The sequence below is a fragment of the Rutidosis leptorrhynchoides genome, chromosome 11, assembly GCF_046630445.1.
Source record: "Rutidosis leptorrhynchoides isolate AG116_Rl617_1_P2 chromosome 11, CSIRO_AGI_Rlap_v1, whole genome shotgun sequence".
NCBI classification, from domain to species: Eukaryota; Viridiplantae; Streptophyta; class Magnoliopsida; order Asterales; family Asteraceae; genus Rutidosis; species Rutidosis leptorrhynchoides.
In genome coordinates this window covers 195,508,885-195,523,451 of record NC_092343.1, presented here as the reverse complement: position 1 = coordinate 195,523,451, position 14,567 = coordinate 195,508,885, and positions in this window count along the sequence as shown.

Here is a 14,567-nt window from a genome sequence, read left to right as displayed (position 1 = left end):
GGATGTGAAAATGATCCAAAACTGATCCAAACCAGCTAATGTGGCTCACAAATCCGGCCTTAAGTGAAATTACCCAAATACCCTTCATTTAAACCAATTTAAAACAAAGGATTATGTCAGCGCCAAATGGCGCGGCGCGCCCCAAACCCGCGCGGCGCGCGATCCTACTGAAACAGTTTCTTTTGCATTTTAATTTATATACAATAAAACCCACACCCTTGAACACCATAATACACAAGTAAGTAAGATAATTATTCGGGTCTTACAACTCTCCCCCACTTAAACTCGATCACGTCCTCGTGATCCTCGTCACTTAACCAAACGGACCACACTCCACGGTCTTCAAACATACATCCCAATCCGACTTTCCTAGGCAACTCTTCCCAATGAATCACCTCTAACAACCAAAATCGTCACACGCGATTTAACAAATCACAATCCGAGCACTAAAACCATGCTCAATCCCTCACATTGGGAAACTCAATCAATCTCGAACCGAGATATCAACCCTATAGTGTACCCTTTCCAAGTACAATGCTAAAAAAAATAACCAAATATCGACCTAAGGTCAACAACCCGAAACGATGAAGACCGAACCAAACGAACTCTTACGGATTACACCAATCACTAAACATCCCTTGTAGTGCGCCATACGAACAATACACAACTACTGTAACATCATAATCCAACAGTTAGAACCGATAGCGCCCAAAACGACTATGGAAACGCAAAACCCAAGGTGTACAAAATCAACCATCGTCACACCCGTAACAAACATGTGAGCGAAACACGGCTATCGCCTCACTAATCCCACAACATGGTCCTCACGACCCCACCATCGACGTATAAAACGACCGATAGTTCCCGCAACATGGTCCTTACGACCCTACCATTGGTGTATCAAACAACCAATAGATCACACGACACGAAGGCTGGCCGAAAACAAACGCGCCCTAGTGAATCCGAACTACACGCGACTCACTACGTTCACCACAACAACAATCGGGAATGGCCGAACTACACGCGCCATAGTGAATCCGAACTACACGAGAGTCACTATCCCGGAGGAATGACCGAACTACACGCGTCATCGTGAATCCGAAAACACACGCGATCCACAATCTCAACACAGGAATGGTACTCGCATTTCCCACCGGTACTCTCATTTCCCGATAGTGTTACACCATACCGACATAACACTACTCCCTTGATGAAGTCGGCGGACCCCGAAGGTCATGCTCCACCAATCACAACACCGGATGAAGTCAGTGGACCCGAAGATCATGCTTCACCGATATAACACCACGCTCATGATGAAGTCAGCGGACCCCGAAGGTCATCCTCCACCAATCACAACACCGGATGAAGTCAGCGGACCCGAAGATCATGCTTCATCAAACAACCATACCATAATCGAGCAAGAACCACCTATACCAAACATAGGTACCAAATAATAATTCTCCACAAGAGAACCCGACACACACCTCCCTTAACTGGAGGATTTCACCTTGCTCGCCAAACACGTCCATTATCTCTCAACGAGATTTACCACGTTACCACCTCGGTGATGATTCAAATCCAAACCATAAGTACAATTTATCCGAAATTGTACTCTACCACAAATCGACCAAATCTAGGTCCCGACACAAGTTTCGGTTTACTAAAACATTGTCCGAAATCTCACACTAAAATCTCCTCATGCGGGAGTGTAACTCCTCCACTTGGAATTACGTTCCATAACCGCATCTCGTACACCCGTACAATGCTACTAAAGGTAGACTTTACCAATAATTGGGTTCGCACGGCCCATCACCATGTCTTGTTCCAACTTTGAGCATACCAAGGATCCTAACCTATCCTTGAACATTTCGAACAAAAAGTGTACCACAAATTACACGAACTATACACTCGCAATCATCCAATTGCTTTAGTGTGTCGAATTTCACCCGATCACTCATGAACCTAAGGGTTTCACTTCGGTACCCTAAGTACAATGTAACCGCAACACAATCGGAGTCGAACACCACGCTAGTAGGTATAAAAGAGGCACCTAATGTCGTGTCACGTAGAATCCTTTACCAACATATATCGAGATCCAAAACACTCGATTTCTCGGGTTTCATCCCACCCGTCGAACCTCATGGTTCATCAACTTCAACACGAGAGCGAACATGCTCTAACATCCGAACACCAAAACTCATTTCCATGGCTTGGTAGAGACATTTTCCAAATACTAAGGAATGCTTGGTTACGCCAAGTCTTACGCCCTTCGCCCGTCAATCGAACATCAACATAGGGTACTTCCATTAGGAACGTCACCCATAGCATAACATGCACAACAAAGGCACGCAACTCAAACTCAAACGGCATTTAATAATTAATCAAAAGACATATTTATCAAAATTAAACGTACCTTAACGTCTCCTGGCCGCACCCGTCCCCGCTAACTTGGGACATTCCGACTTACGATGTCCTTCTTTTTGGCAATTGAAGCACACCATACCATCACCCTTTGGTACCGAACATTCCCAAGACTTGTGACCCCTCACGCCACAATTGTAACATCTAGCCGCACTAGAATCCGACATACCCGTTCGCGTACCACCCGTGCTCACACTCGGACCCTTAGCCCTCTTACTCGGAGCACCATAAGAAACGACCCTTCGCTCACTTGAAGGTTCACCCTTTTTCGATCGTGAATACGACTCGAAACCTCTAGCCAAGTCGAATAATTCCGAAAACGATTTCGCTTGACCCCGGCTAATTTTACTTTTCAAGTCATCATTCAAGGTCCGATAGAAATCTCCCATCAACAAACGATCATTCCCCAAATACTCCGGACAAAAACGAGCCTTTGCCATGAAGGTCGTCTTGAGAGTACTCAAATCCATAGATCCTTGTCGCAAATTTCGCAACTCATTACGCAATTCCCACAAATCGGCCGAAGTCCGGAACTCCTCGAAGAATTCCTCCTTAAAGTCGTCCCACGATAAAGCCATAAACGTCTCGCCACCGACAAGATCAATCTTACCATCCAACCAATCCCTTGCCCTACCCCGCAACAAACTCGTAGCGAGTCTCGTCTTTCTCTCGGGAGGGCAATCAATAGTACGGAAACACCCTTCGACGTCCGAAATCCAAGTTGTGCTTACCAAAGGATCCGGCTTTCCGTCATACATCGGGGGTTTAGTCCTCATGAAGCTCTTAAGATAACGCTCCATTTCACCACTACTTTGAAGTTCGGAATACCTCCTTTCCATTCTTTCTTCTAACGCACCCATTTGCTCCACAACGGCGACCGCAACCCTAGTGTTAAACTCCGCGTCATTCGCCTCGGTCTCGTTTCGCGTCGTCATTCGAAAGAATGCAAAACGATTAGTCCACGAACGTGTAAAACCGTACGCACGACACAGCCCCATCTTGCTAAACACTCATCGTACATCACTTGTTAGACACGATTTGCACCCGTAATAAGGTTTGCAAGTTCTTATTACGCACATATGCCGCATCGACTCGTTAGTACAACAACCGTCTCGCTCGATGATATACACAAACACAACCAAAATTCTACGCGGTACAAACACACGCGAGAATAATTATCACAGCACAATAGCATATTAATAATATCCGCATTACTAATATAAATGTTAGTCAACCTATAAACAAGGCACTAACTAAACCCATTCCGACCCGTAATCCTACAAGTCCCGCAACAAAATAGCACACACAAAAGTCTAAGTCTAGGCACCTATCTCAAGTCACCTAAATCCCTTAGACCATGCTCTGATACCACTTGTAACAACCCAAACCAACCCGCATTAAACCGCGTTAAATTACAAACAAATTTTTTTTTTGCTGAACTGCCACCTGGCGCGGCGCGCCATATAGGCCGCGCGGCGCGCCAAACCTGACTGTCCGGAAAGTCTTTAAATGCGAAAATGTTTGACTAGTTCCCGACATATTTAGGCGTAACGCTTTTAACCCCATGTTCCATATATAAAAACTAGCACGTTCTATTAATAAAATTATGTTTATGAAGCGGGGCCCACATCGACCCAAATTACCCTTTAAGTATCAAAATACAATTTTCGACCATAAGACTTTTAATACAAAACAAAGCCGAGCATGGTGATTGGGGATACGCTACCCAATCCTAATAAATCCAAAAGCAAGCCTTCTACGCAAACTATGCAAGTCCTCTAATCCTCGCGCTTACCCGAGCCACCATCCGCATGCAATCTATAAAAAGAGTCAACAACGAGAGGGTAAGCTAACGCTTAGTGAATGATAATATACTACATACATATATATGTATAAAATGGACACGCCACAATAACAATCAAATAGCGCATACCGAAGCATCCAAGTATAAGGCAAGCTAAACCTAGCATACCGTACGTTCACTAAGCACAAGCTAACGACACCAACAATATAGTAAGTTCGCAAACAACGTTGCGAACAATGCCAATAAGCTACAACCAGAAGGTTAGCTACATCACGTCAATACAACATTATACGTATACAATATATATATAACAACGCGTAAAACTCCCAAGGTTAACCATAACGCTATGGTGCTACCGGCTCGTGGTTCACACCATACGCAATTGAGTCATACTCTTTTATAGTGCTACCGGCTCGTGGTTCACACTCGATGCTACCGGCTCGTGGTTCACATCAATTATTTTATAGTGCTACCGGCTCGTGGTTCACACTCGATGCTACCGGCTCGTGGTTCACATCAATTATTTTATAGTGCTACCGGCTCGTGGTTCACACTCGATGCTACCGGCTCGTGGTTCACATCAATTATTTTATAGTGCTACCGGCTCGTGGTTCACACTCGATGCTACCAGCTCGTGGTTCACATCCTATCACACACACACACATTATGGCACTACCGGCTCGATGGTTCATACCATAACATTCACAAATAAATACGCCATATACACATACGTATAATAATTCCACTCACAATACTACCCTTCGCCATTGGGGTTATATCTAAGTTCGTATCACAATATTAACCCTTCGCCATTGGGGTTATATAATCCACATCATACCGCGTGTGATAATGTACACACAAATTGTGTACCCCGCCAAAGGTGGCCAACCAAAACGCACAACCGTGCCAATTAGACCTATACACAAGTCCATCAAATCCACCTATATGTGAAGTGAGCTCTATAACCAAGAAACACTTCAACCCGACCCGCACCCATCCTACACATACATATGCACATAGGATATTAACACTCACCTTGAAGTCTTGAAGAATGCTTCCAAGTAATCCGCAACTCGCCAATGGAAAGTACCTATTCCATTATCACAATTACAACAATACACTTAGAGTGGATTTACAAATCAACCCAATTCGTCACTTAGTGCAAATTTGACCCAAATGCACTACCAAGTACAAACCGCGCCCAAACTAACCGATAATCACTCACACAAGTGAGAATGGTCCTAATATGCCAAATAAACCCGAACTCAAGTGTTAAACACGTGTCATACCCATTTTGACACTTAAACCCTAATTTTGACCCATAAGGTCAAAATCTCACCATTTACAAGTTTTGACACCAAAACACATTTAACTTGGTTTTATACTTCAACTTAATCCATTTCAAGTTTATAAACCTCATTAAATCGCCAAATGGGTCATAATCACCACCAAACCCTAATTTGACCCAAAGTCACAATTAGTCAACCAAATAACCTTAAATGGGTTTCAATACTTCCATAATCACTAACTTAAGTGATTAAACTCAATTTCAAGTCCTAAACATGACCAATTAGTTCACCAACCCAAAATCCACCAACAATTAACAATAAACCCAATTACTAGCATCACTAAACCCATTTCATCATCTAAAAGGGTTTTTCATCAAACTAACTCAAACCCTAACTTGAATATCAAATCAAATAGATGAAATTCGGAGTTTGAGCTTACCAATACCACCACAACGTAGCTAGGAACGAAAGGAACAACTTTAGAACTCGAGCTTTTGATCAATTCGGCCTCCTTCTTCACCAAAACCCTAAATCTCTCTCTAGAATCTCTCTCTCTCTCTCTAGATAGTTGGGAGTGATGAATGGATGTGAAAATGATCCAAAACTGATCCAAACCAGCTAATGTGGCTCACAAATCTGGCCCCAAGTGAAATTACCCAAATACCCTTCATTTAAACCAATTTAAAACAAAGGATTCTGTCAGCGCCAAATGGCGCGGCGCGCCCCAAACCCGCGCGGCGCGCGATCCTACTGAAACAGTTTCTTTTGCATTTTAATTTATATACAATAAAACCCACACCCTTGAACACCATAATACACAAGTAAGTAAGATAATTATTCGGGTCTTACATTTCATAAAATACCTTGTTGATGGTACCCTCCCGGAGGACAAAATACAAGCCCGCAGAATACGAATGCGGGCACCAATGTACAACTTTAAAAATGGCATCCTGTATAGGAAATCATTCACAGAGCCTTACTTAAGATGCGTTGGCCCAGCGCAGGCCAAAGAGATCATATAAGAAATGCACGAAGGAGCCTGTCTACACATTCCGGCTACCGAACGATAGTTAGCAGGATCAAGAGATGGGTTATTTCTGGCCACACATGTACCGGGACACATATGACCTGATCGTAAACTGTGAGGCATGTCAAATACACGCTCTAGTTAACAGATCCCCTCGCCGTAACACGATTCCTATACACACGTCTTGACCATTCTGCAAATGGGAAATCGACATTGTCGGCCCTTTCCCAAGAGGTGTCAGAAACGTCAAATTCCTAGTAGTCGCAATCGACTACTTTACAAAATGGGTCGAGGCAAAACCGTTAAGCACGATCACGGGAAGAAAAATCTTAACCTTTGTATGGGAGAATATTGTCTTTCGTTTCAGTTTACCACGAGAGATAGTCAGCGAAAACGGCACACAGTTTGCACATAATCCATTTAAGGACTGGTGTGCAGACATGGACATTCAACAGTCATTTACTTCAGTGGCCTACCCACAGGCCAACGGACAAGTCGAGGTCACTAACAGAGACATTGTTGCCGGGATAAAAAGCAAGACTAGGTAAACATCGACAAGGATGGATGGACGAGCTCCAACATGTACTATGGGCACACCAGACAACACCAAAAGACAGTACGAACGAAACACCTTTGAGCTTGCTGTACGGCACCGAAGCTGTTATCCATGCTGAAGTGCTTGTCCCAACCAACCGAATAACAACATTCGATGAACAACAAAACGATGAAGCATTATGAGAAAACTCGGATGCTCTAGAAGAACGACGAACGATAGCACATATCCGGCAAGCCGAAAAGAAGCATAAAATCGCAAACCACTATGACAAAAAAGTCAAGCCACTGGACTTTCAGTTAAACGACTTGGTGTTACGTAGCAACGAGGCCAGCCAACAGTAAGATGTCAGAAAACTGGGCCCAAGATGGGAGGGACCTTACAGGGTTGTCGGCATAACTAATTATGGTGCATACCACCTGGAGACACCAGACGGAGTTCCGATACAACGCCATTGGCACACCTTTCATTTGAAGAAATATCATGTGTAACTTGTCTGCGACTGGGAGGACTGATCACCCACTCGGATGGCATAAATACAAAACCCTTATCTACTCAAATCATTTCTATGTATAAGTCATCAATAAAGTTTCATTTTATATACTTAGAGTTGTAATCACTTGAAACCAATAATTTGCTTGAAATTCAACGGATCAATCAGACCGCGACATGTGGCGCGATAATCACATGTGATTGAGAAAAAAATTTACCAATTTTTTTTTAATATTTAAAAAAAAAATTGAAATTTTTTTTTTTTTTAAATTTGCATTTCAAATCCAATCACATGTGATTGTAAAACACATCACATGTGATTCTGCAAGTCAAATTCAATCACATGTGATTGAAAAAAATTCAATTTTTTTTTTCAAAAAAAATTTCAACCTGAAACAGACTTTAATTCGGTGATTTGATCAAGTTTGTTAGCGTTTCGTGATCATATTTTCAAAATTTTAGACTTTAATTCAGTTACTTAATCAAGTTTTAATTAGGGATGGCGCCCGCGGGTAACGGACACGGGTTCTATATACCCGCGACCCGCCCGTCGGGTTTATTTTTTGCACGTCGAGACCCGTTACTCGCCCAGGGGAAAAAATATTTCGCCCATGCCCGTGACCCGCGGATACCCGTGACCCGCGGGTAATAATAATATACAATTTTTTATTAGAAAATCCAAATAAGTTTATTAATTATAAAATTATATGTACAAGCTATATGTATAATGACGTTAAAATTAAGTTTTTTACTTGTATATAATATTATATTGTAATCATTATCCAAATACTAGTAAAATAGCTTTTAAAATTTAATAATTGTAAGTATTAATTGGTAGGTAATTTAAGAAAAGTCTCATGTATTCACGGGTCGGGTTTTACCCGCGACGGGTAATATATACCCACGACCCGCCCGCGACCCGTCGGCGGGTATAAATTTTTACCCGTACCCGTGCTCACGGGTAAGATTTGATGGTTTTACCCGCCCATCGCTGACCGGGTACTCGCGGGTCACGGGTTTTTTCTCGCCCATTGTCATCCCTAGTTTTGATCAAAAACTTGGTGGTTATGGGATTTAGCACAAACTTACTGAAATTCGTCATTTTACTAAAAAAAAAACATATCAATCACATTTGATTGGATTTAACATGCAGAATCACATGTGATTGGGTTTTACTATCACATGTGATTGGCATGCAGAATCACATATGATTTACTACATGTCAAATCCAATCACATGTGATTGAAAAAAAAATTTCAAAAAAAAAAAAAATTTCGAAAAAAAAATTTAAAAATTAAAAAAAAAAAGTTTCTTGAAAAATTTTTTTTTTTTTATTTTTTTTCAATCACATGTGATTATCGCATCACGTGTCGCACTCTGATTGGTCCCTTAGATCTCAACTTAAAAGTTGGTTTCATTTGAATATTTCTCTATATACTTATGCATTGTAACGACTATGAATATGACACAAGTAAAATCAAAAGTCTTTTGGCATATTTCAGACCTATCGCTAGAAGAAATGCTTTCTAGCTTTCGTTGGTATGAGGACACCCCTTGAAGAACCTTCTCTGATAACAAGGGTGTCCGACCATATCATTGATGGTCCGGTTCTACCGTATAAACAACTCGACCATACTCATGCGTAGTCTAGATATCTACGTTTTTGTCATGAAAATATACGCAACTCGAAGCAAAATAAACTAGTTTATACACAATATGTAACAAGATATAAAGAAGTCACATTAATCATACAAAACACAACCGAGTGCATATCTCTACGATTGGTAATTTACAATATCCTCCACGGATGAGTTCTCGTCCCTGCAGATTTTGTCTAACTCTTCAAAACTAATTTGGCCAAGAGCCTCATGTGGTTGCTGGCAGTCCTGGACACAGGTAGCGCTCAAATCAGTCTTCATCTTTTGGGTCGCACTACCAGGTGGCAAGAAACACTGCACCGCCTTCAACACCTCAAACGTAGTCAGCTTCTTGATAGCCTCAATAAAGGCACTGAACGGCTGATGAACAATGGATGACTTCAGGAGACGGGCAAAAAGCACAGGAATACCATGTTGAAGGTAGGTAATTTCGCCTAACGTGACTGACACCTTCTCTGATAACTTCTTATTGTCATCAGAAATTAGGGCGACCTTCTCCTGTTCCTGGGCAAGTTCCGTCTTCAACGCTTCCTGCACTTCCCGAGAAACACGTAACTCGTCCCGGGTGGGCTCCAAGGCCTCTTTCGCCGACGCCAGCTCCCTCTCAAGGCGAGTGATCGTCCCCGAAAATTCCGCCACGTGATGGTTATCATTCTCAAACATCACACATTGCTCGTGAATGTGACGAGCATCAGCCTCGCTCCGGTTTAATTCATCTGCCGCAAGATGCTGAGCAAACACGGCAAACTGAGAACACAAGCATTGTGCCTAAGTGGCGGAAAGAGCGGCCAACGCCTCTTTCAGAGCCGGAAAGGTTATGAAGTCCACATATTCCCTATAAACCGGGTAGTCTGAAGCATCACAGTGGAGAAGATCACAGAATGGCTCGACATTAAAGTCGGGCAGAATGTAAACATTCTGCCCAGCATTTGTTGTCAGCCGGGGATGAGCATCCGAGGGCTCCACGGTGGGCTCTTTGCCAGAACGGTGCCCTTGAACCGACTCCCTTTCAGTAGATGGCTCCTCCTCAGCCACCAGACTCTCCCCCACAACTGGCTCAAGCCTCTCCCGGGGAGTAGCTCCCTCCAACACCGGAACCATGGGGGCAAATGCCTGTGCCCCCGCAGAAGTCACACCAGCGTTACCTATGCATACACGAAAGAAAGCAATGTAGTCATCACAAGATACTATTAGGTAAGTTAAAGAGAGTGCGAGTCAAAGGCATACCTTCAGCTGCCGCAGACGGATCAGCCCGCCCTCTAAAGAACCGCTATTGGAAGATTCCAAGTCTTCAGGAGGCGGCGCCCTGTGACGGCTGGAAGACTCCGGAGGCATACCCTCAACCACCTTGTCGGTAAAAACCATGCCATCCAGACTCGTCGCCGTCAGAACCTCCGATGCAGTAAACTCTACACAGATCATAAAACGTCATTTTATAAATCATGACTACGAAAAAAAGGATGGAAAACGTCGTACGGATAAATACCTCTCCCGCCTCTGCGAGCGACAGGAATCCTATCAGAATGGTTCTAGTTGTTGCTAACATTAGCCATTACCAACACCTGCTCATCATAAGATCGTTGAGGAATCCTCAGGCCCCTCAACTGGTCAACCATCAATTCGCCCAACTCAGACAACTGTCTCGGCTGCTGAACAGTCACCGACCTAAATAAATAGGATTGTGCATTCCTCAATGGAAAGTCAGAACACTCAGCAAAAACGAACGATTGCACCCAGTTATATGCAATCGTTGGTGCCTCCCCAAGGAAATCAATCTCATCAGTAAACGTGTACCACCCTCTGCGATAGGACGATAGCCGAAAAATTCTTCTGAAAATGTTCAAGCTTAGGACCATGCCTAAACCATTAAAATACATTTCAAACAGCACGATCGCGCGAACCCCATTCGGATGCAAATGAGCAACACTAAGGCCATAAAAATTTAAAACCTTCATGAAGAAGCGAGTAAATGGGTATCTCAGATTTGAGACCTCAAAGGGTCTCAAATAGATAGCACAATGATTTGGTGGGGGCCCACAAGCACACTACTGTGACCTTGGAATCACTAACACCAAGCCTCGTAGTTGAGGGCATATATAACAAATCCTATCAAGATAGGCTTGTTCGACGTTGCTAGGCGCACGTAACACGTCATGAAGAATATTGCCAGATCTGGGAGCCATATTGAGCGAAGAAGAAAATAGAGAGATTCAAACTGAAGAAGATAAGAAAATTGTTTCTCTGTATTATGCAAAGCGAATACTATCAATGGTAGAAAGGCTTGAATGAAGATAAATGATCGTTTATATAGGAAAAAATCCTATGTGGGTCCCATAAAACTCAAAAAGGTGCATTGAAACAAGAGAAGTACTTTTCTATGATTAAGACAGCATTAATTACACGTCAAATCATGCGCGTGGCTCATGTTAACTTAAGTTTGGCGACGCAGCTGTCCCAGCCGACCTCACCAAACTGGGGGGACTTAATGATATGCATAAGGATCCGTCTCAAAACGACATTAACAAAGTAGCGACCGGCTAGGATCTTACCCGGCACGGCCCATCCCGGAAGAAGGGCTACTCCCCGACATCATCCGTCATCTTGTAGCCAGTTATGATAACTATAACCGTGAAGAAACACTTGGAACAAGTAGAAAGCAAAACCTCCCCAGATTAGACTGTGAGCTCTGTGATACCTTAGACGGAACCGACATGCTGCTGGTACCATCACCACTTCTTGGTTCGGTATTTCAAATCAGCATAAAGATACTCTCCCGGGACAAGCACGCCGTCCCGGAGAAAGTGCACTGTCCCAAAATAGACACTTCATCCCGGAACGAGTACTTGACCCCGGAACAAACGTGCAAGCAAGTTGCATGCCATGTCAGCCCACGAATCTAGAAAAGTTTGTTAGGATCTGCTCGATTATTCCCATGAAAGGGACAGGTGCCACGTCACCGCTCGGGATTGGCAAAGTTTGTTACAACCATGAAAGGGACATATGCCACGTCATCATTCCCTCCTAACATTTATAAATACGTGAACAAGATAATTTATTCCATAATACTGGATGCATTAATGTTACTCTGCCCAAATCAAGTACGGTAGCATTACTCCAGTCGTTAACTCTATTCCGCTCAATGCTCCGATCATCGTCGAAATTAATCCCCATTCTTAGATATTAACTTATTCTATAACAATCGAATAAGGTTAATCTGATCGATTGTTTTACGCCCATGGAATCCAGATTTCAAATCGGGGTTTGCATAATTATTGGAGTTAAAACATTCGACTCACTCTTTTTTCCAAAATCAAGCACTCAATCCCGAAATCTATCTACACTAGTCGATTTTGGTTTGATCATATATCAAATTATTTGTGAGTAATGTTAAATAGGGTTTAAACCACGTTGTGTTATTGGCAGACAACGCAACAGCGGGTGTTGTGTTTCGGTTGTTGTGAGTTGTATGTGTAACCATTGCAACATATGTATGCTAATTTAGTGTAACAACCCAACCCAACCAACCGAATACGCGAATCTTTTTTTATATCAGCACAGGTGTGCGGCGTGCAGCACCCTAGGGTGTGCGGCGCGCACGAGACTCATCAGCTTCTGTCCGGTTTTGTCAAATTTCAATTAAAGATCTCCCACTTCCCGACATATTTAGACGAAACGCTTTTCACAACATGTTATAATAGTTTAAACTTACACGATTCAATAATAAAATAAGTTTTACGAAACCGGGCCCACATATGCCGTAATACGAGTTTCGTACAAAATATGAGTTTCGACCACACTAGTTTAAATTCCAAACGACACTATGAGCATGGTTTTTGGGGGATAAACTACACAAATCTCGGTCAAACTCCAAAAGCTATATGCCAAAAGCATCCCCTATCAAAATAAAGCAGGATCACTAATCCGAACGAACGCCCTTACCCTTGTCCACGCTAGAGCCTATAAAAAGTTAAACAGCGAGAGGGTAAGCTAAAGCTTAGTGAATGCAATAATTATAAATATACATAAATAACCTACTTACTTGCAATCACTTACACAATACCGCATACAAGCTAGAAATTCGACAACTATGGAAACATTATGCATAAACCAAAATCCGCAATTCATAATAAGCTAGCAACACCAAAAGCATATAGTTCACAATTAAATATGCTAACACAAAATTCACACAACCATGGTTAACCAATCGTACAAGGGAACGGTACTCGCTAGAGACCATCGGAGTTCATAACATCCATTAGTGTACATACGCAGCGTAATCACTAATCTCCCGGGTGATGTCTTAAACACCGCGACTAACTCACCCCCATGACAATGTGGTGTCTTGAACACCGCGAAAATTCCACATGTCAATCAACCAAATGAGTGGTGTCTTGAACACCGCGACAATTCCACTCCCATGACAATGTGTTGTCTTAAACACCGCGACTATTCCACATGTAAATCAAATCAATGAGTGGTGTCTTGAACACCGCGACAATTCCACTCGTTACATAGAATGTGGTGTCTTGAACACCGCGACAATTCCACATTTCGCGCTACATAAATAAATACATTATATACGTACATGCATAATTATTCCACTCACCTTACACCTTCGGTGAGTTGATAAACCAAGCTCGTAACTTCAAAATAACGTACCTATTATATTATGCACATATATTAATCATACATTCAAGTTGGTCAACCAACTTATTCGCCATCCAAATGCCATTTGGCCCATAGTGCAAACGTGACCCATTTGCACCATTCATTCTAACACTAGGTCAGGATTATGTCCAACCCTTACCAACAATTCGATTATGGTCTTAATACACCTTTTAACACAAAGTTATCTCATTTTCGCACCCATTAATCCACTTAGGTCATCAAAGACTCATTTGACCCATTTCAAGGTTAACACACTCATTTGGGTCACTATCATATCCATATACACCCATTCACTTTAACCACTAAGTGTGCTAGTGATTTACTAACATTTAAGACCTATTTACACAAATTAACATTTCCAAAACCCTAGGTTAGTCATCTTTGAGTCCTTATGACTCAACCTTACCCAAGAACACCCAAGATCACCAAATATGGGTTTTATGTTCATCACTAACCCAAACCCTAGCCCTTATATAAATTAAAGTAAGGAAATCAAAGTTAGGACATACCGCCACAATCAACACGTAGCTAAACGCTAGATGAACAACTTTAACACACGCGGTTTGGCCCGAAATCAACTTCTTCCTCCTTGATTTGAGCTTTCTCTCTCTCAAATGGGTTTCTCTCTCTAAACTTGAAGTAGAAAGACGAAGGT